This window comes from Oryctolagus cuniculus, chromosome 18 (assembly GCF_051225735.1).
Source record: "Oryctolagus cuniculus isolate XC-2025 breed Fujian yellow rabbit chromosome 18, ASM5122573v1, whole genome shotgun sequence".
Lineage (NCBI taxonomy): Eukaryota > Metazoa > Chordata > Mammalia > Lagomorpha > Leporidae > Oryctolagus > Oryctolagus cuniculus.
The window spans coordinates 70,665,144-70,690,454 of record NC_142884.1 but is presented as its reverse complement, the minus strand read 5'-3'; the positions used below and the strand labels follow the sequence as shown (position 1 = coordinate 70,690,454).

The window sequence follows — 25,311 nt, the reverse complement described above, 5'->3', positions numbered from 1 at the left end:
TATTTATAGTGTACAACGTAACATTTTGTTCTACAAATTACATAATCATCAAATCAATTAGTATCCCCATCACCTTAAATTTCTATCATTTTTTTTTTTTTTGACAGGCAGAGTGGACAGTGAGAGAGAGAGACAGAGAGAAAGGTCTTCCTTTGCCGTTGGTTCACCCTCCAATGGCTGCCACGGCTGGCGCGCTGCTGCCAGCATACCACGCTGATCCGATGGCAGGAGCCAGGTGCTTCTCCTGGTCTCCCATGGGGTGCAGGGCCCAAGCACTTGGGCCATCCTCCACTGCACTCCATGGCCACAGCAGAGAGCTGGCCTGGAAGAGGGGCAACCAGGACAGAATTCGGCGCCCCGACCGGGACTAGAACCCGGTGTGCCGGCGCCGCAAGGCGGAGGTTTAGCCTAGTGAGCTGCGGCGCCGGCCTCTATTATCTCTTTATGATAAGCATATTCACAATCTTCTTTTCTAGTTATTTTGAGCCATACAACGGCTTCATTAGCCATAATCACCCACTTTTGCACTAGGACACCCGGCCTTATTTCTCCTGGGTGGACTATGACTTTGAATCCACTGGCCAACGTCTCCTCAGCTTCTGATCAACACTACTCTTCTTTCAGCTTCCACCAGACCAACTTTTTTAGATTCCACACGTCAAAGTGATTGGCTTGTCACTGGTGTTGACAAGGTTCACCCGCACTGCAGAATTGGTAAGTACTGTACTGCTTTTTATGACTGCAGAATATCCCACCACATGGACAATCCACACTGATTTACCTATTTGTCCACTGATTAGCATTTGGGTGGTTTCCATCTTGTGGCTGTTAAGAAAAATGCCAGGCATACACATTCACATACAGGTCTTTGAGTATTTTTCACTTCTCTGCAACATAATATCTAGGAGTCAAACTGCTGGGTCAGACAGCAATTCTACATTCAATCATTTGTGGAACTGCAAGACTGTGTTTCCAAGTGGCTGCGTCACTCTCTATCAGCTGGCATCCCCACCAGCAGGGCAGTAGAGTTCCAATCTCCCCACATCCTCAGTAACACTTACTCTTTTGAGACTTTTCACTTTCAAATTTACACAGGGAGGTGGCCAAGGGCCAGGACCAGGGAAACACAAAAGCACCTAGTCTCATCTTGCAACCTGAAAGAAAAGGCTTCTTGGTTTAAAGGAGGCAGCATGTCGCAGGTGAAAGAGGCCAGGGTTGTAGACAGAGGTTCAAATCTCATCCTTGCTACTTTCAAGCTTACCACCGCCTTGAGCAAGTCACCAAAATTAGCTTAATTTTTATCTCTCTTGTTTGTAATAAATAGGAAATCATTTTATAGGGAGAGGGTGAATGTTCAAAGAAACTACATCCACACAGTGTCAGCAAACTGCCCCACATCCAGCTGATACTGAGTAACAGGGCATCCATGTTTCAGACTACCCCACATTCTAAATTTTGGTAGGCCTCTGGGGCCTATCCAGCCACAGGCCCTCTGCTGCCCACTATTTGGTGTGTTCAAAACCAGCAACTAATTAATTTAAACCAAGTTCAAAGAGGAAATCACAAAAAGCTGAAGTTATTGGGTCTTCTGATAGTATTGTGTCATTAATTCAGCCTTATGGGTTTACTGTCTGTCTCCCGGCTATGAACAGAATAAAGGATCCATACAATTGGGATGCCCACATCCCATATCAGGGTGCCTGGGTTCGAGTCCCAGCTCCACTCCCAAACTCTAGCTTCCTGCTATTGAGCACCCTGGGAGGCAGCAGAGATGACTCAAGTAGTTGGGTCCCTGTTATCCACAAGGGAGACCTGGTCGGAGCACCACGTCGCTGGCTGGGTTTTCGCGTAGGCCAGCTACTGCAGACAGCTGGGAGGTATACCAGTGGATTGAAGATTTCTCCCTATCCTCCCCTCTCCTCTCTCTCTCTCCCTTGTTCTCTGTCCCTCTCTCCCTTTCAAATGAATTAAATAATAATAATAAAAAAAACATAAAGATTCCAAAGGCATAAGAACTGTTTTATTCTCTAGTGTGTAAACAACAGGTAGCATAGTGCTTGGTACATACAAGGTATTCTTTATGTGTTCCCTATAAATGCACACACCAATGAATGAGCAGGTTCCATAAATAATGCCATGGCACTGTGGACACCCTCTCCAGCCATCACCATAGTTCCCAAAAAGGGAACTATGCACAAAAAGGACCATGCCTTAAGCTCCAAGACAAATCTCACCTTCTCTCCTGCCCAGAGGGTCAATCCCAACTATGTGGGACAGACTTTCCAGAGCAACCCTTTGGTTCTTAGCCAAGCTATCAATGTAACTTCCCCTCTCTTTATAGTAGCGATTGTATTGGTACACTGCAGACCACCATCAATTACAACTTAGCAGCAAGTTCTCTATGGTTGGTGAGCTAATAGCACTTTTCATATTTTAAATGGAAAAAAACAATACAAAGAATAATGGTATTTAATGACTTGTCAAAAACTGAACTGAAATAAAATTTAGGAGTCCAGAAATAATTGTGTTTTTTAATTTTTTTTTAACCAAACACTTTCATTTACACACTTGGCAATGGGCAATATGCACTGGGAAATCTCGAGTATCAACTGTGTTCTTGTTATTACTGAAGGAACCTGCAGGCCCTGCTCCATGGATTAACTTTGTCATAAATGCAAAAGTCAAGTCATCATGAGTGGCAGTTACATTGATTAATGAAGAATTACTTCAGGAGACTTAATTCACACCCACCTATGACACCCACGGGTGTCAGATGATGTCACTTATCATCTCAGAATCCCATTTTCCACACTTTGAAATGGGGATAATAAGATTTATGCCAATGAGTTGTTGTGAACTTTGAAAACAGGACAACATCAAAATACTTCTGATGTCATCACGTCATACACTGTATCAAGACAGACACTTTAGAATTATCTAACAATACATTTCATTAAAAAGGGAGTCAACGTCAAATGTTATACTGTCTCTAATGCTGGCTATTCCACCCAAGAGAAGTAAAAAACAGAACAGACTATATAATCAACATACAATAAAATCCAGACAGATCTGGCTCATTTGCCATTTAGTGTAGTTTGTCCTTGTCTTCCCCGCAATCCCATCCCATGGGCAGGGCAGGTGAGAAGGCAATACACAGCTATGAATTTATACAGGAGGAAACTGAAACCACTTGGATTTCTGTAAAATATGCAGCCAAGTGTTTAGGCCAGATATTTGGATTTATCCCCTTTACTTCCTGCCTTGAGGTACTAATTTCAATTTGCATTGAAACCACAGCCTGTCTCTGTGGGTCTGTCACTTACAGTATGTTTAACAAACACAAATGAAATCTACTTGTATCCATTTGTTATGAAGATCTAATGCCACTGAACATCACCATAATCCCATGCCTGCATATATCTCTCCCCAACAACCAAATGTCACTGTTCAGAACTGCACATCATAACTGCAAACAAAACAGACCACAGACTTTACTGAATGTCCTCCACAGGCAGGTTGGGAGTGCAGGGTGAAGCTTAGTACTGAGCGCTTGTTCTCACTTCAAGTTTATTACTTGTAACTACTCTACCACGCAGCCTCCTATAATTTACTTTTCCATGTGCTCTGGTGTCCTACTCAGGAAAATGACAGGGTAATAACACATAAACCCAACCCCCATGTGTATTATCCACTGCTAGGATCCCCTTCTAAGGACTTCAAATTGAGTCCTACAGACCCACAAACATTAGAAAAGGATTTCTGTGGCAGACTATGAATCAACTTCAGTTCAAGTCCAATATGCCTTCTAGTTTGGTTATTCTATTCCAGCCTTAATTTAGCTTTAAAAAAATTTAACTGTGACCCCATGATTAGCCTTTAACAAAGGAAAATTAGGGAATGGGAGGGAGATCTACTCAGTTTCCAAAATGATTGTTCCAGAAAGATGTATTTCTAATCAAGGCTTATGATTTACAATATAAATTATATAGGGCCCATTTTTTCTATCATTTAAATCATAAAATGTTTAGGCAACATACATGTTTTAGCAGTCACAAACAGCAGCATTCTCTTCCATCTGTAAACTGTTGATTACCATGTGAATACACTAAAAATAAAGTAAAAGCTAAAACAATATAGACTCTAAAACTAAATTAGACAATTCACCGAAGATCCTTTGCAGCCTGTCACCAACAGTACAAAAACAGTTTCAGAACACAGGAAGCGATTTCCAGTCTCTGTGACCAAACCACGGCTTTAATTAAAGATGCACACCCTGCATTAGTACATATGGCATGACATCCAATTTTTTTAGAACACTGCTTCTCTTTTCTGATAGATGAGGTAAACCATATTCTGCGAAACAGCTGGATCGTTCATCAATAACCCAGAGGACCAGATGGTTTCAAACACCCAGATACTTGAAAACATCTGGATATTTCATTCTTTATACAGATGTTTGGCTTTCCCTAGGTATAGCCAACTATATTTGGTAGAGTATTTCTTAAAAAAAATTGGCAATGAGGTAAGTTTCAATTCCTTCTCAAGATAACTGTTTGGCAAAGGAAGCCCGCATTCTTTGGAGAATAATGCTATTATTGGAATTTATTTTATAAGTATGAATTAACTGAAGTAATGCTGGAAAAAAACTACAGAGTGAAAAACAAATGCAACATCGGTCCCCTGTGCAATCCAAGTGTGGTCATACTTCAAAGAAATCAAATGTCCCCAGATACTCTATGGGAACCAGTTTAGTATGGGAGCCTGCAGCAGAGAGACAATCAGTCTTGAGTGAAATCAGGAAGGACTGTGCATAATGCTGTGTACTCCTCTACTTCACCGATGCAGGTCCAGTTTCTGTTCTGTGTCATGCACACTGTTATCCATTCTGTCAGTCAACAAAGATTTCACCTGGCTCCCACATACCCATAATTGTGAAATCCGCATTGAACATAACAAAGTTCCTGCCTTCGTGCAGTTTTCAGAGTAGCTGGACAAACACAGATTCAACAAATACCCTCATCCCAAATACCATTATCCATATAACATCACAAGCACTAAGAAATCAAGTAAAAGGTATAATCAGAGGTTATATTGGGAGGAGGTCTGAATGAGATTAGAAATTTTAGAGGTGCTATTGGAGGACTTAAAAGATTTAGCAAGGAAAACTGAGGAAAATGCACCTCAGGCAGAAGAAGGGACAGCCCAAGGAAGTGCCTGGAAACATAGAGCTTTGCTTCCTCATTGAACAGGAAAGGCTATGAACAGAGGGTAGTGGTTCTGACTGCCTGTGTGTGCAGGAGGTATCAGGAGGACCTCTGGGGCGATGGGGAAGTCTCATGTTTTAATTGTGATGATGGTTACTTGATGATAGATGTGACAAGATGGCAAACGACTCTTAGTAGTTTTCCATTTGAATGTGACAATTTATCCCCCAAAAAGATGACCTGCAATAACACAAATGTATTATCTGATAGCTCTATATGTGTGAAGTTCAACTTGGTTCTCACAGAGCTAAGAGCGAGACATTAGCAGAGTGCCTTCCTTTCTGGGAGCCCCAGTGCAGAGTCCATCTCATGGCCTTTTTCAAGGTTTACGATTTCCAGAGGTTGTCCAGTTTCCTTGACTCGTACCCAGCCCTCTCTGTCTTCAACAGTAGCACGTGGTGGGGTCCTTCTCACACTGCCATCTCTGTCTCACTGGCTCCCTTGTCCACATTTAAGGACTCCTGTAATTATACTGTTCACACCCAAACTAATTCTAGATAGATCTCTACTTAAACTTCACCAACTTGCAATCTTAATTCCCTTTTTCTTTTTTTTTTTTTAAAGATTGACTCATTTATTTGAAATTCAGAATTAGAGAGGGTGAAAGAAAGAGAGAGACAGAGTGAGGTTGAGAGATTGAGAGAGAGAGAGAAAGTAGAACTCTTCCATTGACTGGTTCATTCCGAAGATGACCACAGCAGCCAGGGCTGAGGCAGGCCAAAGCCAGGAAAAGGAACTTCTTCTTGGTCTCCCACATGGGTGGCAGAATCCCAAGTAGTCTGTTCAACTTTCACTGCTTTCCAGGCCATCAGCAGGGAGCTAGGTAGAACACGAACCGGTACCCTTATGGCATGCCAGCATCGCAGGAGGCAACTTTACCCATATGCCACAATGCAGTTCATTCCCCTTTTCTTTTTAACATAGCACATTTGCAGGTTCCACTGACTGGTACATGGACATCTTTTTTGTGGTGAGGGAACATGGTTCTACCTACCATGGAACTGAACATGCCAATGTCAATTTCAGATTTGATACTGTATTACAGTTATTTACAATGTTGCCCACAAAGAAAACTAGGTTAAGAATGCAGGGATCCTCTTTGTGCTATTTTTCTAACTTCCTATCAGTCTGTAATTATACTGAATAAAAATATTTTGAAATAATTTTCAAATGCATAACTTCACAGCATAATTCCAAGTACTTTCCTCTGATTATCCTACTTGGCCCTCACAACAAGCTTGAAGCGGGAGTGTTATTCTCATCTTACATATAATGAGACTGAAACAGTTTCTTAACTTACCCAAGGTCATTTTTAGTCCAAATGGTGTGGTCTCTAAGGATTCTTGCTTTTTAATATTTGTTTTTAAACTTAAGTTTAACTAAAGGATCAAATATTATAAGCCATGAATAAGAACTATGTCAGGCTGATAACAATTATCATCATACCAAACCAACAAGGGGAGGCATTTGGCCTAGCAATAGAGATGCCTGCATCTCACATCCAAGTACCTGTGATCAGTACCTAGCCCCGACTATTCACTCCAGCTTCGTGCTGACAGATTCTGGGAGGCAGCAATGATGGCTCAAGTAACTGAGAGCCTGGCACCCATGTGGGAGATGGGGTTACATTCCTGGCTCCCAGCTTAACACCTGGCCCAGGAGTGAACCATAAGACTGGAGTTCTGGCCAGCGCTGCAGCTCAATCGGCTAATCCTCCACCTGCGGCGCTGGCACACCAGGTTCTACTCCCAGTCGGGGTGCCGGATTCTGTCCCGGTTGCTCCTCTTCCAGTCCAGCTCTCTGCTGTGGCCAGGGAGTGCAGTGGAGGATGGCCCAAGTGCTTGGGCCCTGCACCCCATGGGAGACCAGGAGAAGCACCTGGCTCCTGCCTTTGGATCAGCGCGGTGCGTGGCCACAGTGGCCAGTGGGGGGTGAACCAATGGAAAAGGAAGACCTTTTTCTCTGTCTCTCTCTCACTGTCCACTCTGCCTGTCAAAAAGTAAAAAATTTTAAAAAATTAAAAAAAAGACTGGAGTTCTGTCTGTCTCTATCTCTTGGCTTCTCTACCAAACCATTTTTAAAAATCTATGAAGAGGATAGATATCATGTTAAAAATAAAATAAAAAGAGGAGAATAACCCTATATTATCTTAAGAGGGGCTAGATGTTGAGATTCCTCAGAAAAAAAAACTCCCAAGTAGCTCACTTCAGATACTGGAGAAAAACTGGGTTACAGACAGGGTCAAGATTGGGAAGGAGGGCCGGCACCGCGGCTCAATAGCTAATCCTCCACCGGTGGCACTGGCACACCAGGTTCTACTCCCGGTCAGGGCACCAGATTCTGTCCCGGGTGCTCCTCTTCCAGTCCAGCTCTCTGCTATGGCCCAGGAGTGCAGTGGAGGATGGCCCAGGTCCTTGGGTGCTGCACCTGCATGGGAGACCAGAAGCACCTGGCTCCTGGCTTCGGATCAGCACAGTGCGCCGGCCGCGGCGCACTGGCCGCAGCGGCCATTGGAGGGTGAACCAACGGAAAAGGAAGACCTTTCTCTCTCTCTTTCTCACTGTCCACTCTGCCTGTCAAAAAATTAAAAAAAAAAAAGATTTCGAAGGAGGAAGGTTTTAACTGTAAAGCTGTATAGTTCTGCATACATCCCCATAGACTTACTTCTAAGGGCACAGTTTAAAAACTTGCCATGGGACCCCAAATCCCATTAAGCTGGGTGGTAAAAATGCCATCTTAAGTGTTAAAGTGATCATATTAAGTGTTAGAGTAAACATGTAGATATGATTAAGTGTTAAAGTGATAATAGCATATAAATATGATCAAGTGTCTGGAATAATAATAGAATTTAAAAGGAGATAATGTTCCAACATGGGACACAGGCCACACAAGAGACTCATAGAATGACAATCGTGTTAAGCAGCACTCTGACCTCAGATCAGCCCTTAAGGCATCCTGGTCTGGCTGAGAAGTACTTGAGAGCATTTCAGGCATGGAAAGACAAGACACTGTGGCAAAAAAAATGTCCTACATGAAGGATGTCTGACTGAGACCCCAGTGGAAAGAAGGGACCATCAAAGAAGGATGAACTTTTCTCTGAAAAGAGGAGAGAACTTCCACTTTGCTTATCATCTTGTCTAAATACTGACAGAGGGGGTGGCGCTGTGGTGTAGTGAGTAAAGCCACCGCCTGTAGTGCCAGCATCTCATATGGGTGCCAGTTCAAGTCCCGGCTGTTCCACTTCCAATCCAGCTCTCTGCTGTGGCCCAGGAAAGCAGCAGAAGATGACTCAAGCCATTGGGCCCCTGCACCCACATGGGAGACCTGGAAGAAGCTCCTGGCTCCTAGCTTCAGATCAGCGCAGCTCTGGCCATTGTGGCCAACTGGGGAGTGAACCAGCAGATGAAAGCTCACTCGCTCCCTGGCTCGCTCTCTCTGCCTCTCCTTCTCTCTGTGTAACTCTGACTTTCAAATAAATAAATAAATACTGACAGAGTTTGTGGATCCAAAAGGTTTCCATAGCCTTGGCAGCTCAAGTTAATAGCCTTGGGTGGTTACTGATGTCATATGTAACACTGTCAATTGTTAAATTAACAACAGGAGTCACTGTGCACTACCTCTCCATGCAGGACCTCTGTCTTCAATGAGTTGTATTCTTAGAGTTACCTGTGAAACTTATTCTCAAATAGTTTTTTTTCCTCTGTGTGTGTATGTGCACATGCAAACTGTTGAAATATTTACTTAGTATAGAGTTGGGCTTCTGTGTACAAAGTTAATTGAAAATGAATCTTAATGGACAGTGGGATTGGGAATGAGAGAGGGAGGAGGAAGAATGGGAGGGTGGGTATGGCAGGAACAATAACTATATTCCTAACGTTGTACTTATGAAATTTGTACTCATTAAATAAAAGGTTTCTCTGGGGAAAAAAAAAAGATTGGGAACAGGAAGATCAACCCACTATGCTTTGGGGCTCATCATTTATAGATTAACTTACACAGCAGTTACCCATTGAAAATTAGATATACCCCATACCCTTCTCTTAATCGCCTGTATCCAAGAACAATTCAGACCGTCCATCTTAATGCTCCACTTTATTTTATTTATTTATTTATTATTATTTTTTTTTGACAGGCAGAGTGGACAGTGAGAGAGAGAGACAGAGAGAAAGGTATTCCTTTGCCGTTGGTTCACCCTCCAATGGCCACCGAGGCCGGCGCACCGCGCTGATCCGAAGGCAGGAGCCAGGTGCTTCTCCTGGTCTCCCATGCGGGTGCAGGGCCCAAACACTTGGGCCATCCTCCACTGCCTTCCCGGGCCACAGCACAGAGCTGGCCTGGAAAAGGGACAACCGGGAAAGAATCCGGCGCCCCGACCGGGACTAGAACCCGGTGTGCTGGCGCCGCTAGGTGGAGGATTAGCCTATTGAGCCGTGGTGCCGGCCAATGCTCCACTTTAGAAAAGTGTCATGGATATATGTCACAAAATCCTTTTCCTCATTCCAATTTTCTTGGGGTACTGGGTGCTTGGCCCATGTAAGGGAACTGGATGCCCTCCTGAGAATCTATTTGGAGTTGAATCGTAGGAGCAAGAATCATCCCACGGGCTACCCCATGAGAAGACTGGGCTTTGAGTTCCTGGTATTACAGACCACAGACCCCCAGGCACAAGGATAAAAGCTACCTGCCTAGAATGACAGCCTCTGCTATGCACAGGGAGCATTGCCACCCAAACCCAGGCTGCCTGCCACTGGAAAATATGCCACACCGGGGTTCACTTTCCGTTACCTGAAAGCAAATTCCTATCAGAGGCAGTGCGATGTTTTCCCTCTCCTAAGTCATCCCAAGTCTTCCCGGTGCTTGCAGCCAGGGAATGCTCAAGTGTGCCATTCCTGCATGCACGCTATACATCTCAAACTTCTCCTGTACCACATGTTCTTTCCCCTTAGGCCCTAACACCCATTTCCATCAAAACCAAACCTTCCTACCAAGGTAAAATACACAGTTAAAAAGATGCCTCCGAGACCCAGGACCCCTAAGGTTTCTGCAGGGCACTTCTGGGTGACTGCGGCTACTTGGTTATTGACTTCTCAAGAAATAAAGATCAAGCGCAAGCCATTCTCTGTGTGTTAGAGGTACACAGTGCCTTTAGCTCAAAGGAAAAGTGACTTGCATGCCCTCCATGTTTTCTAAAGGGATATTGTTTGAGCCAATTTCTACTCCTGGATCTTTTGTGCTCCAGGGTAGATGCAGGCAGTGGGCCAAAGACTGTAACCTTTTCAGCAGCCATAAGGAAAAGTCACTACCACTTTGCTTTTTGTACTGAGGCTGAAGAAAGACCATGCAAAGCAATGCACGAGGGGATTAGCAATGTCTTCTAAAAAAGAAACAGAAGATGTTTATGGGGAGTGAAAATGAATGATAATCGTCTCACTGTCCACTCTCATTTCCTAGTGCTCTGACTGAGGCCCTGGATGTCATAAACACTGAAGAGGGAATAAAATACTCTAATAAATCAAGGCGAGGACATGGTGAGGGGAGCTGAGGGTGAGGCACACCTGCTGAGTTTCTGACTCTCTGGACAGGGAGTCAACATGCAGAGAGCAAACTCACAGGAACCTGACAGGGCAGCCTCGCTGCAGAGGAAGCACAGGCTTCCTCCCACTTGTGACACAATGCACACACGTCCACATGTGCACACATGCACATGCACATACAAGCTCACTCACTGGCCCCCTCCAGTTCTGGCAACAGGGACAAGGCACTCTGCTGGGCCTTATGCCACCGATTATTTTCCTCGGCTGAAGCCCAGGATTTCTCACCCACAGTACTACTGTCAGATAATTCTTGTTCTGAGAGCTGCCCTGGGCAGTGCAGGGTGCTTAGCAGTATCTCCTGCTAAAATGCCAAGGATCCCTCCATCACACTGGAAGCCAACAAAAGTGTTTCCAGCCATGGGCCAATTTCCCCTGGGAAGCAAAACCACCTCCAGGGAAGCAACTGCTTGGCCTGAATGAAGGCTGTGCATGTGCTTCACCCCAAACACTATCAGCTCTCACGTTCCTATTGCGTTCACCCCATTCCTCAGCTGGCCGACTCCTACTCACTCTCCTAGATTCACACACTTTTCTACTCACAATAATGGCCCTGCAGAAGCTTTCCCGACTCCTCCAGCCACCCTGCACCCCGGACTAGTAGGGCCAATCTCCTACCCCGGTCTGCTCTCTTGCCAGCCTTCATCTCTAATTCCAACTTCCTCGCAAGCAAGAAGCAAGCTTATTTCATCTTTGCACCTCTAGTGCTCAGCAGAGGGCCTGGGTCGTATTAGATATGCTCAGTAAGGACTGGGTACACAAGTGAATAATGAACGAGGAGAGGTGACAGCATCAGGAGGAGGCAAGTATCAGAGTGCATTACTAGTTTTCAGTAACATAACTGCAGAACTTCAAAGGCAGTAGTGAAAAGTACTACAGCCAGGCATCTACAAGCTATCACAGAACACAACAAAGTTTTTTAACATCATCAACCAACTTACAGGACCACAATTTTGTAGGTCAAAAATCCAGATAAAAGAGCAAGTAAAAGAATACAGGAATATTAAAAGTCCTATTTTCCAGATAAGAAAACTGAGGCTTTAAAATGATAAATATATTGCCTATGGCCTCACAGTGAAGTCAAAGAGCTGGACTTGAAGCTTGCCCCTAGGTTCAAGTCCACAGCTATCTTCCTTCTATCACCCGATGAGTGAAGTCACATGTCACTCAAGGTCAGAGTTGCCTGTTTTCATAATATGCGCTACGGAAAATGTTTTAAATGGAAGATACTGCCACCAATGTCGTGAGAAAGGCACTTTCTAGTGGGGGATGGGGGGAATAGGTACAACCCTCTTTTTTTTCTTTTTTTTTTTTCAGCACTTAAGAATTGTGTATTGATTACAGTATTCAACCAAAAGTATTAAGTAGAACAGACAAAAAAATACAGTCAGGGTGAGGGCTGATCAAGTCACCATTTCTCATAGTGTTCATTTCACTTTAACAGGTTTCCTTTTTGGTGCTCAGTTAGTTGTCACTTATCAAGGAGAACAAGTGGTATTTGTCCCTTTGGGATTGGCTTATTTCACTCAGCATTTTGACAGGCAGAGTGGACAGTGAGAGAAACACAGAGAAAGGTCTTCCTTTGCCGTTGGTTCACCCTCCAATGGCCGCCACGCCCAGCATGCTGCAGCCGGTGCATCGCTCTGATCCGATGGCAGGAGCCAGGTGCTTCTCCTGGTCTCCCATGGGGTGCAGGGCCCAAACACTTGGGCCATCCTCCACTGCACTCCATGGCCATAGCAGAGAGCTGGCCTGGAAGAGGGGCAACTGGGACAGAATCCGGCGCCCCGACCGGGACTAGAACCCGGTGTGCCGGTGCCACAAGGTGGAAGATTACCCTAGTGAGCCGCAGCGCCGGCTGGTACAACCCTCTTATACTGGAATCTGACAACACCTATTCAAAGACCTTGAACATCTGAACTTGTGACTTGACGTTAGGTAATTTAACCTAACAAAATCATTTGAGAGGCAAAACCCAAATAACAACAAAAACAGAAACTAATCGTGTGTGCACACATGCAGACACTATTTGTTGCAAAGCCACGTGTAAGAGCCAAAACAAAACAACCCAGAAACCCGTTAAATATGCAACAGTAAGAGACTAGTTAAACTAATGCAGACCAACTCCATGAAATACCGCATTGCTATCCCAAACAGCATTTATAGAGTATGTTAAATCAGATGGAAATATTTGGCCAGAATATTTCACAAGTAGCACAGGATCAAAATTTGTATATACACAAACACACAGTAGATCAATTGTGGTGTATTCACACAATGGAATACAGCTATGAAAATAGATGGTTTACAAGTTTAAGCAACAATAAACATAAATCTCAAACATAATGAGATTTGAGAGAAAGAAGGCAGATACAGAAGACCAAGTATCTGGCCCCCTGCAACCCATGTGAGAGACCTGGTTAGGGTTCCTGGCTTCTGGCTTTGACCTGGTGCAGGTCTGGCTGTTTGGGAAATGAACCAGAGGATGAAACTTAGCTTTTTCCACCCCCTACCCCGCCTTTCAAATAAATCTTTTTTAAAAAGTCATTCAGTAATAAAAACAAAAGTAAGCCCACTTTGATGCAAAACTTTAAATCCACACATAATTTTTTCATTATAAGCATTTTTCGTTAACTTTTTAAAGACCCCTCTCACATATGGATTTCTTAAAAAATGCATCAAAAAAAACCCTTATGTTTTAATTCCATTTCCATGAACTTGTTGAAGAACCCCTGTGTATATTATGTGCAGATTCACACATGTGTTACATTTCACTAGAATTTTTAAACCACAGTTCAATCTCCCTACAAACAGGTTGCCTCTGAGAGGAAAAGTAAACCACAAGCTAATGGTAGTTGTCATCAGATGGTGCAACTATGGCAACTGTCTTAGCTTCTACTCTATTTTTTTTAAAGACTTATTTATTTATTTGAAAGAGTTACAAAGAGATCGAGTAGAGAGACAGATCTTCCATCTGCTTGTTCACTCTCCAAATAACCTCAACAGCCAGAGCTCAGCTGATCTGAAGCCAGGAGCTTCTTTCCAGCCTCCCACATGGGTGCAGGGACTCAAGGACTTGGGCCATGTTCTGCTGCTTTCCCTGCATTGGCAGGGAGCGGGATTGGAAGCAGAGGAGCTAGGACCCAAACTGGCACTCATATGGGATGCCAGCACTGTGAGTGTGTGTGTGTGTTGGGGGAGGGGGGGTTGTAAACAGTACTTAAAGCCAAACGTGAGGCAGTATTTCATGTCTTTGAAAAGTGTTCAGGGGGCCGACGCCATCGCTCACTTGGCTAATCCACCACCTGCAGCGCCAGCATCCCATATGGGCACTGGGTTCTAGTCCCGGCTGTTCCTCTTGCAGTCCAGCTCTCTGCTGTGGTCCAGGAAGGCAGTGGAGGATGGCCCAAGTGCTTGGGCTCCTGCACCTGCATGGGAGACCAGGAAGAAGCACTTGGCTCCTGGCTTCAGATCAGCGCAGCGCCAGCCGTAGCAGCTATTTGGGTGAACCAACGGAAGGAAGACCTTTCTCTCTGTCTCTCTCTCTCACTGCCTATAACTCTACCTGTCAAAAAAGAAATCTAAAAAAAAAAAAAAAAAAAGTGTTCAAAGATGTATGTGTATGTGCACACCCATATGTGTGTTGCTCTTACCAAGAGAAACCTTACCAGTCCCAGCTTCTCTTCTAACTTCCTGCTAATGTATACCCTGGGTGGCATCAGGTAATAGCTCCAAACACACAGGTCCCTGCCACTCCCACCCATGTGTGAGCCTTAGACTGAGTTCTAGAAACTTGGCTTAAGCCTGGCCCACCCTGTCTTGTGCTTTCTGGGGAGAGAACCAGCAGATGGGAGATATCTCACCTTCTCTGTCTCCTCATCTGCCTCTTAAGTAAATAAAACAGAAATTAAGTACACACAGAATCTGTGAATATGTGAGGTTACATGAGTTAAGGTTGCAGAAGGAATCAGGGCTGCTGATGAGCTGACTTTCAATAAGACTGTCTTTGATATTTTGTTAGGCTCAATGTCATCACAAGGGTCTATAAACGTGGGTATGGGAAACAGAAGAGAAACAACCATAGACATGGCTATGTGAGAAGGACTTGGCTCAATGTTGTTGGCTTGAAGACTGAGGGAGGGGCCATGGGCCAAGGAGTACAGGCTGGCTCTAGAAATTGGAAAATTTTACCAAGGAAATGGAGTAGCCCCCTAGAGCCTCCAGAAGAACACATTGCTGCCCACACCTTGATTAGAGCCCAGTGAGATCTGTGTTGGACTTTTGACCTCTAAAACGCCAAGAAAATAAATCTGTGTTGCTCTAAGTCACTACATTTCAGATAATTGCTATGGCAGCCATTGAAAACTAATACTCCCGGGCTACTTTTTAAAAATTTTTCTATTTTCTCCTTCAACAACAGTGAAGCATCATGAACGAGATTCAAGCCCTCCCTTGGCTCCAGGACCCTTTTCTTCTCCCATGCTCTAGCCCTCTTACAGACATAGCCGCAGTAATTAAGTATGGGCTGCATTCTCTAGACCTCCTCACCGACCCTTCTGTCCACATACGAGGGTGCTTCACAACATTCGTGAAGAAAGCGAAGTAAAAGATTATGTTAGCAAAAAAAGATTCTGAAACGCATGCCCAACTTTTTTCACAACTTGTACTTTACATGTACTTTTGCACATCCCTCATATGCATGGATTTTTCATTTTTTTCCAAAACCAATCTATTTTTTGTTACCATTTCCACGAACATTTTGCAATCCCCTTGCATGTGCAGGGTTAACACTGGTTCTTCACTCAGCACTGCCCGTCATGAAACAGTTAATACCCATCTCCCCAGGAAGGGCAAACAGCTGAAAATCCCAACAACTGCAAAGGAATCTCAGTGTCTGCTCTGTGCTCCTGGGGGTGAAAGAAGTGACAGTTTGAGTACCTCTGGGCATGCCTTCTGTCTCCCTTTCAGTTATAAATCCTCCCTTCCTGAGCTTGTGGTAGGAACTGAATTCTCCAAGCTTTTATCTGTTAAGTATTCATTGCTTAGAAGATCAAGAAAGGAATTTGTTTATACACATTGGACCATGTATTACAAAAAAAAAAAATCTTAGCTTAAGATGTACAGGGAACATGAGCAACAGCAAAACAACCACCCCAACCACACGTTGCCACCAAGACATAATAAATGCCTACAAAACTGCCAGAAATTGCTCAAACCATACCCTACCCTCTGCTTTTTAACCCTCAGGATGTCTGGAATGTTTCACTAGTCTCATATCTGTTCCCCACATATTCTGGGAGTCTGCTTCCAAGCCACAAATTAAGCAGACTTCTAGGTCCTAAGACTTTGAAATCCTCCCTGAAGCAATGCAAGCAGCTGACTCCTGCATTCAATGTGCATTTCTTGGTGGCTTCCTGAGCATTCATACCACCGTCAGTCCTGGCCCTTGTCTAACAGCAGAGGTTCTGCTCCCTGCCATCAGAGCTAACTCACAGTTTCCACTAGCGAGGGCCATTATTCAAAAACTTTTTATGATTTCATCTATTGCATTTATTTGAAAGGCAGAGAGAGATAGTGATCTCCCTTCCACTGGCTTATTCCCCAAATGTCCTGCATAGCCATGGCTGAGCCAGGCTGAAGCGAGGAGCCCAGAACTCAACCCCAATCTCCCAGGTGAGTCCCAAGAACCTGAGCCATCATTTGCTGCCCACCAAGAACACATTAGCAGCAAGATAGAATGGTCAGCTGAGTCACGACTCAAACCCAAGCACTCTGATAGGAGATGCTGGAGTCTCACTCAGTGGCTGAACAGGTCTACCAAATGACCACACTTACTCTCCCAGAATTTATCTGGATTCTCTCAAGGGGCTAAAACATCAGAGAGAGGTAAAAGTGGGTTACAGTATCCAAGGATGAGAAAAATTCATTTCTCAACAGCTAAAACCCCCCTGCTGGAAGCCAAGATCCAGGTACAGGTTTTGGGCATGTCAATCAACAATCCCAAATAGACAAATGTGCTGATAGAATGCACATGTTTTCCACCGTGACCAGCACATGACATACGCTTTATGAACACTTCGAGTGGAAATGAGGGCTACAGTATCAAGTGACAGCCCGAATCAGTTAAGTTGTGGATCTAATAATCAGCTGTAATAGAAAGCCCTTTTTATAGACAAAGTCATCCATGTGATTTCACCTCATTCTCAGAAATCAACACATTTGTTCTACAAGAGGTATAAAAACTACATCTTTGTTAGTCAGATATTAATTCATCTGATCACCCAAAATTGTGTGTGCTAGAAGCTGTGTAGGTGCACATACCAAGTATGTGCTAGGCAGTGTAAGACAAAGCTCAGCAGGATATGCCTCCAGAAAAGTCATAAACTACGGAGGTAAAAATTCATTGGGTCCTATGTAGTGTTTAAGGAAAGTTACAGGTGGAAGGAAGCACATTTAAATGAGTGCTCTCGTGAATACTGCTGTATTACTTTTGGATATGTGTTAGCAGGAAATGCTTGCAGGTTTATGGATGATTAGATAGCTGTGATGATGGAAAAGGAAGAGGCAAGGGAGAAGTTGGGAAGATGATGACAGTAACCTATGACAATCATAGCAGTGACAGTAGATGGGTGCTTACTAATGGCCACATTTTGTTCTAAGCATTTCATGCATATCATCTAATTTAATTCTTTCAGCAATCCTACCATAGATCCAATCATTACCCCCATTTTAAAGGGGAGATCACTTATACAGAAAATGTTTAAGTACCATGTCACGGTTCAAGTCTTAGAGAGAAGAATCCAACCCAGGATATCTGCTTGATTCCACAGGCAGAATTCATCAGCATGGAGGCCAGCACCACTGGATGCCCACTTCATATTATTTCACCTTCCTCTTTAGTAATAGCACCCCAGTTTAACTTGGGGTAACTACTTACCCAGGACCAAAACACCACCTCTATTGGGGTTGGTGTTGTGGGGCAGCTGGTTAAGCTGTCACCTGTGGTGCCAGCATCCCATATAGGTGCTGGTTTGTGTCCCAACTGCTCCATTTCCGATCCAGCTCCCTGCTAAAACACCTTGAAGGTTGCCCACATGCTTGGGCCTCTGCACCTACATGGGAGACCTGGATTAAGTCCCAGGCTCCAGGCTTTGGCCTGGCCCAGCCCTTGATGCTGTGGCCACTTTGGAAGTGATCCAGCAGGTGGAAAATCAGTCCCTCTCCCCTTCTCTCACGCTCTGTAAGTGCCTTAAAAGTAAATAGATGAACATTAAAACAAACCAAAAATCACCACTTCTCTCCACACTCCTCTATACCTGTGACAGCCACGGGACATGATTCTGGCTGTTGACATGCTGGAGGAATTCATCAGTTAAGTTGGGCCTCTTGCCCTCTTCTTCCGCCTGTTTTTCACCTGAGAGATGTGATACCTGGGAGCAAAGCAGCCACAGGCTAAGGCTCAGACTAGAGACTGAGGCAGTCATAGTCAAGGATGGCATCATAGGTTTTGGCTCCTAAACTCGAGGGCGTCTTTCCAAAGCTCTTGCAATGAGAAAAAAACTCACGGTCAAAGTGGAAGTCTAAATCAAGTGCTAGTTGATCTAAGGGGAACTCCCTGCTTCCATCAGCCGCTACAACCCCGGCATCACACGTGGGATCTGAGCTTGCTTCTGAAGTCTACGGTCAGCAAGCTTGGCCAGCACCAAAATTATGCTCAGATGGTTACAAAGTGGGGGAAAGAGACACAACCAATAACATTATATGAAGGTACCTCAAAATAGCCTTAAAAGGTAACCTTCGTTTGGTGCAAAAAACGTTTTAAGCACAGTTTTTCTGATAATATAAATTTTCCATGAGTTTTCTGAAGACCCCTGATAGACATTAAATCATTATCTGTTCAGTAAAAGAAGGTAAAGGAAACCAAGAAAGAAAGCAAACAGCAAACTCTCCCACAGAAAGAAGTGATAGGCCGGCGCCGTGGCTCACTAGGCTAATCCTCCGCCTAGCGGCGCCAGCACACCAGGTTCTAGTCCCAGTCAGGGCGCCAGATTCTGTCCCGGTTGCCCCTCTTCCAGGCCAGCTCTCTGCTATGGCCATGGAGTGCAGTGGAGGATGGCCCAAGTGCTTGGGCCCTGCATCCCATGGGAGACCAGGATAAGTACCTGGCTCCTGCCATCGGATCAGCGTGGTGCGCCGGCCGCAGCGCGCCGCCTGCAGCGGCCATTGGAGGGTGAACCAACGGCAAAGGAAGACCTTCCTCTCTGTCTCTCTCTCACTGTCCACTCTGCCTGTCAAAAAAAAAAAAAAAAAAAAAAAAAAGGAAAGAAGTGATAAGGGCCCAGCAGCAAGAGGAGACCCGGCCTGCCTCTGGTCTCATTGCTCGCATTAGCTTGTGTTAGCTACCAACTGACGCCGCAACAACCACAAACCAAGAGCTCCCAACAGCGACATTTATTTTCTCACAGTGCTCGATGTCAAGAAAATAAAATGACTCGCCTGAGCTACAATCAAGGAGGTGACAGGAAAGGCTCCTTGTGAACACTCCAGGGAGAAGGAACGCCTCATCCCTTTCAGCTTCCAGAAGCTGCCACTTCCTTGGTTTATAGCTGTCCTACATTTTCTCCCTCTGCTTATACCACCACATGGCCTTCCTCTTTGATTGTCATATTCCCTTCTGTTTGTAAGCACTTGTGATGGTACTTACAGCCCACCTGGATAGTCTACAAAAATCCCCCCATTTCAAGAGCTTTACCTTGATTGTATCTGCACAATCCTTTTGTCATGTAGGGTAACAAAAAACAGCTCACAGGCACCATGATTGTATCTGCACAATCCTTTTGTCATGTAGGGTAACAAAAAACAGCTCACAGGCACCAGGGCTGAGGACCTAGGTATCTCTGGGGGCCTTTATTCAGCTTACCAGAGTATTCCATTCACTTGTTCAGCAAGTATTTATTCAACACCAGGCACTGTGTTAGTAACCAAGGGACAGTGATGGAGGGAGGGAGTGCGGATGAATCAAGAATGGACAGATGGAGTATACCATGATCTGACCAATGTATGACAGAGAGGTATCACAAGAAAAACACGTCAGGAAGTTAGAAATAAGTCATCAGCGGTAGACGTTTGACACAGTGGTAAAGACACCATTTGGGTGTCTGTGTCCTATACTGGAGTACCTGGTTTTGAAGACTGGCTCCTGTTTCCAATCCAGCTTCCTGCTAATGCATACCTTAGGAGGCAGCAGTTAATAGCTTAGTTCTTGGATCTCTGCCACGTATGTGGGAGAGCAAGAATGAATTGTTGGCCCCTGGCTTCAGCTGTTGGGGCTGCTGCAACCATTTATGGAGTGAACCAATGGATGGAAGAGCTATCTCTATGTGTCACTCTAAGTCTTCTAGCTGCCTTAAAATAAAACATAACTAACTTTTTAAAAATAAAAAAAAAATGAGCCATCAGAGGCAATACTTGGAAACCTAAAGTGAAGAAGAAAGAGGGCTTCTATAGACAAGCCACTCACGTGGGGCTCACCAGGAACTGTGGGAAGGAGTGGGGCCCACTAGGAATTGTAGGAAAAAGTAGACCTCACTGGAAATCGTACAAAGGAAAGTGGCTCACTGGGTACTGTGGGAAGTCACTTTCTCAACTCTTTGATCTGGAAAAAGCAATGTCCCCTTCTGGTCACAAATAGAAGAAAGCCCAGCACACTGGAACAACATTATAAATAGAATGGATAGTTGAGATTACACAGGGGGCCTGCCTTCGGGAAGGGTGCCCAGATGAACTCTCATGTAACTCTGGGGGCTTCTGCAGATGCCACCAGGCACGATTCTGAAATAGCTATTGTCACATGGGAAAGAAAATGTTCTGCAGAACCCTGACCCCCTGGCGAGCTAACATGGAGCAACAGGGGGAGCCACATCTGGGAAGGGCTGCATTCATCCTCCAGAATCTTTCACCATAAAATGTCCAGAGAGGTTATGGATATTATCATCCTGCAATACATTCCTCCAAATCCCTCTTTGTCATTTGTGCCATTTGGGGATGAAGGAAGAAAAGAGAAGCCATTCATTCATTATGTCCATACTTTAGCTTCAAAAACCTAAGTTACTCAAAGGCGATTCCTGTGGAAGACTTAGGAGGTAACACAGACGCTTCTGCATACAGTCTCTGTGGGCCAGCATCTATATATAGACACAGCACGCACCAGACGGGCGGTACGTGAACAGCAGGGGGCTGCCACGTGAGGGACATCTGTAACAGGACCTGTTCCCAATCAAAGCAAAGTCATTCTTCTTGGTGGTCTGACCACTTAACTTAAACACAAAGAACTGTGCCAACTTTCATCAATGAACCTTTCTTCCAACTGGGGGGAAAAAAAAAAGAAAAAATGAGAGCTGACTACCAGTGATGGCAATGTTGTGCCACAAGGTTAATAATGAGGGGTTTCAGGTCACTGGCAATTTCTCATTTCAAACTAACTTGAACCATCGGCACTCCAGAACTCACTTTTTAATCTAGGTCTGGTACCCAAGACAGCCAAATGGTGGGTGTATGACATTCTGCCATTGTATAGTTACCCCAAACAGGAGAGAGGATTTTCATCGCATAAAAGACAAAGAAAACAAAGCGCTCCCTGGAAGCCCAAAGATTCGTTTAGTTTCAAAAAGACTGGGACATGAGTGAGCCAATGACTCTTCATCAGTTCATGGGAATTCAGCTTTTTATTCCACAGGGGATTTTTTTGGGAAAAAAAATCTCAATATTCCTGCAATCATTCAGGGACCTCCACAATGTCTTCCTCCACTTTATCTGACTTGTTCTGGGAGGTTCATCTGACCCCAAAGTAGCCCAGAGACTTCCCTGGAGGCTGCAGGGCTGTTTCCTGCTGGCTACTCTGCAAGGAGGCCGGCACAACAGAGGAATGCACATGCCCTTCTCACTGGCTATTAATAGGTTCTCCCTGGCAAGGGAGGCCCCTGCACTCCCCTAGGAACTCACTCCCACAGAAAGGGGAGGAAAAGGAAAAGGCGTCAGTGATTTCAATCTAGCTCCAAAGTCCTGACCTGATACAAATCAGCTTGGCAGCAGCAGCTCTGACTTATGCAGCTTGGGGTCCTGAAGATCCATGACAGCCGAAGACACAGAAGTTAGCATTCCCAGGTGGGACAAGGCAAGTGGGTGGATTTAATAACCGCTCTGTGCAATATGTTTTAACTGGCAAGAAAGGAAGGGGGAAAAAGAAAGAAGGGGAAGAAAGTGAAGGCAAGGCCAGGGAGTGCATAAAAAACCAAATCCCATGCTTCCTCAGGCTGTGTGGTGCCCAGCTATAAAGGGAAAAGCAGGTGCTCAAAATCTCTCTCAAAACCCAGTTCTCCTGGAAGCCACTGAGCAAGGAGCTGGTGATGTTCTGGACCTGGTCTTGGGTGGATGTGGGTGCTCACAGTACATAAAACACGCAGGTCTTCAAGAAGCTTTCGATGGCATCAAGCCAGCGCAAAAGGCTGGGACCAAGAATGGGGCCAAGGGAAGGGCAACATCACAACACGTGGAAGCTAACAAACCAGGTAACAGCTAAACCTCTGTAAGACCAGAGGTATATCAAATAGCAAACTCAAATGCCTATGGTATCCAGGCAAGAAGCACCAATGAATAAAGCTATACCAGAGGACAGTAAGGAGGGGTAGACGTCACAACAAATTAGAATTCAAGCCCCTGGTTACCTCCTCCTCTAAGTTGCCAGTCTGCTGGGAAAGTTACATTTTCATATGAAATTTCTCAATTTGTATATGAATCTTAGTTTGTTTTCTTTTGTGTTACATCATTTTGTGGGCAAAGGGAAATATGTCTGCCAGGAGGCCAAGTCTCTTGAGGCAGAGGAACAGCTTCTCACTCTCGTTCAATGGAAATCACACCAAAAGCTAAGGCCTGTCCCTGAGCTGGGACAACCTAAGGCTGACAAGGTGAGGCAGGGAGGTAGGGGCAAAGACTGGGATCTGAGAGCCAATCCTAAAACTTTCATAAGTGACACTCTGCTTGCCTGTCAAACTTCATGACCCTGGCAAGATGAACACAAACTCCAAACTTCATCTAATTCTAGACTAAGTTACTTTGATGTACTTAGCCAAACTTGTGGGCATATCAGCTCCCTCTCTGTGATCTAATCCACAGCAATTCCAACCAACCAGGAAGAGAAGAGAAAGGCTCAGCTGTGACATAAAGCATGGCATTCAAGAGGCTGGGAAAGGTGTCTACCATCATGGGCCCACGTCCTCCCAAGGAGCCCTCAGTGATGAGCAGAGACAGGGCCCTGGCCCCTGGTGTTCAGGTACTTTTTGACTCTTCTCATGGGCAACAGCCAGGGGTCCTGGAGGGATTCCTGCTGCATCTGAGCTTTCAATCTTTCTCCCCACACTATTTTGTCTTCTGGGTTGCAGTACTGAGAATCCTGGGGAGCTTTATTTTGCCCAACAGAAACACAGTGCACTCCTACATGCCTAATTAAGAGACTGTCACCTCTTCTTCCAAGTTTGATCAAAGGAAACTTCAACTTCTTAGCTGTACTCTAAGTCAAAACATGTAAGTAAAGGTTCAACAAAATGCACAGCAAATTAAGTTTTTCTAGATAACAGAAAAGTATTGAAAATTAAAGGAAAGCCTACAAGCAGAGAAAAGAAATCAACCGTCTAAAGAAGGGAGCCTTCCCTCTGACCCTGACTCCTGGAAAACTCAACTGGAAAGAAACTAATGAAATATGATATCAAATGGTATATGTGAGCCTTGACTGCACCTGACTGGAAACAAAAAGCTATCAAAGGTCATGTGGGGACAACTAAGTAAACCTGAGTACACGGTAGATATGATTTAACAATATTAAATCATTGTCAATGCCATAGATGTTAGTATGGTGATAAATAAGGCCATGCGTAGCAATGCCTTTAGTCTTAGGAGAAGCCTGCCTAAGTACTTAAGGGTAAAGTTTGTCAGTGCAACTTACATGCACGGTAGGATAGGTGAGAGGGGCAAGGAGCTGGGGGTGGGGGAACACAACAATTGCAATTACTGAATCTTAGGTACTGGGAATATGGTTGGCTGCTCACTGAGCTACTTCAATAGTATTCAGATTTTGTATATGCTTAACAATGTTTACAATGAAGAAGATTAAAGAACTGCTGTTTTCAAAATTTAAGTGTCTTAATAAAGTTTTTTAAAAAGCAATTTTTTACAGAATGCCTTACTAAGAAGCCCCACGAGGACAAAGAGGGTAAAATTATAGTTACCCCAGTTAGTACTGCTGTAAAGGGGTCTGTCGAGATCCCCCGTCAGAACAGCCCTGGGAACCACGCCTTTCTCTGACAGGTGAGGAAACGGAAGCTCAGATGGATTCAGAGACGTTGCCCAACTACAGGAAGTCGACAGCCGATGAGGGCATTTGATGGACCCCAGGCAGAGCTCTCTGCCCTACACTGTACACGGGCCTTGACTGGCCTTGCCCTGACTCACGCGAGCATCACGAGGGTCAGGATCTCTGAGCAACTGGCTTTATCGCCCATCTTCATTCTTTGGAAATTATTTCCTCATAGCCACAGACTTCAAATAAACATCCTCCTTTTCCCATTCACACAATGAACCCCAGCACACTCATTTTATCCTCACTTACTGTATTTTTCTGGGCAGTTGGAAAAATTTAAACCTATGCAGTAAAGGGTCTCTGCTGTAAAAACACTGAGGCCCAACGTGTTGTGTGCTGGGGTAAAGGACAGATAGCTAAGAGCTGTCCCAAACAGGGTTAACTTCTAAAAACTGTTTCCAATCATTGTATTCCAGTGCTGTCCCAAACAGGGATAACTTCTAAAAACTGTTTCCAATCACTGTATTACAGTGACAGGAGAAAAAAAAATTATCTTGATAGTAAAGGATGAAAATGTATGGCATAGCTACAGATGATTACTGAAATGAAATTATAAAGTAATGAATTATTTCCCAAAATGTAGAACCATTAGTAATGACACTGCAGGAAGAACTATTTAGTGATCAGGGAGGAAGAGAGAGGGAGGAATTGAGACTACTCAGGCAAGCATTCCTAAATGTAAACACTTTCTAGATTTACTTTTTAAAAGAAAAACAAAATTTAACAGACTTTATAATTACTAATGAAAAAAAAGGCAAAGTTTTTTGCAAATTTCCACTCAGTTTCTCTGTTTTAAGCACTGTGCACTATCAGTAAAATGACTATCTGTATTTCTCGAAGCTTTCTTTATAGGCAACATTACAGACAAACCAACACCATGGCCAACCTTTTAGACTCAAACATCTCTTGGACTCGAAGAGATGGCTCCTGCCCTTTCTTGACACATAGTAGTATAGACAATTTGACCTACATCTTAGCCCAAGTCTTTAACATCTCAACCTTGATGACATGCCTGATAAGAAATGGGATTTCCACAGACAGCTCA

At 44.4% G+C, this 25,311-nt stretch overlaps 1 protein-coding gene and 1 long non-coding RNA gene across 13 annotated transcripts in view; one reads left to right on the top strand and one right to left on the bottom strand.

Annotated features, from left to right (window-relative positions):
- The window catches only part of WWOX (WW domain containing oxidoreductase), a 1,024,395-nt gene that overhangs the window by 796,089 nt on the left and 202,995 nt on the right, over window positions 1–25,311 (bottom strand). The window lies entirely within an intron of this gene.
- LOC138846585 (uncharacterized) lies at window positions 21,842–24,073 on the top strand. The gene is made up of 3 exons (XR_016225007.1): window positions 21,842–22,018; window positions 23,027–23,183; window positions 23,293–24,073. It is a non-coding gene; the product is annotated as an uncharacterized LOC138846585 (long non-coding RNA).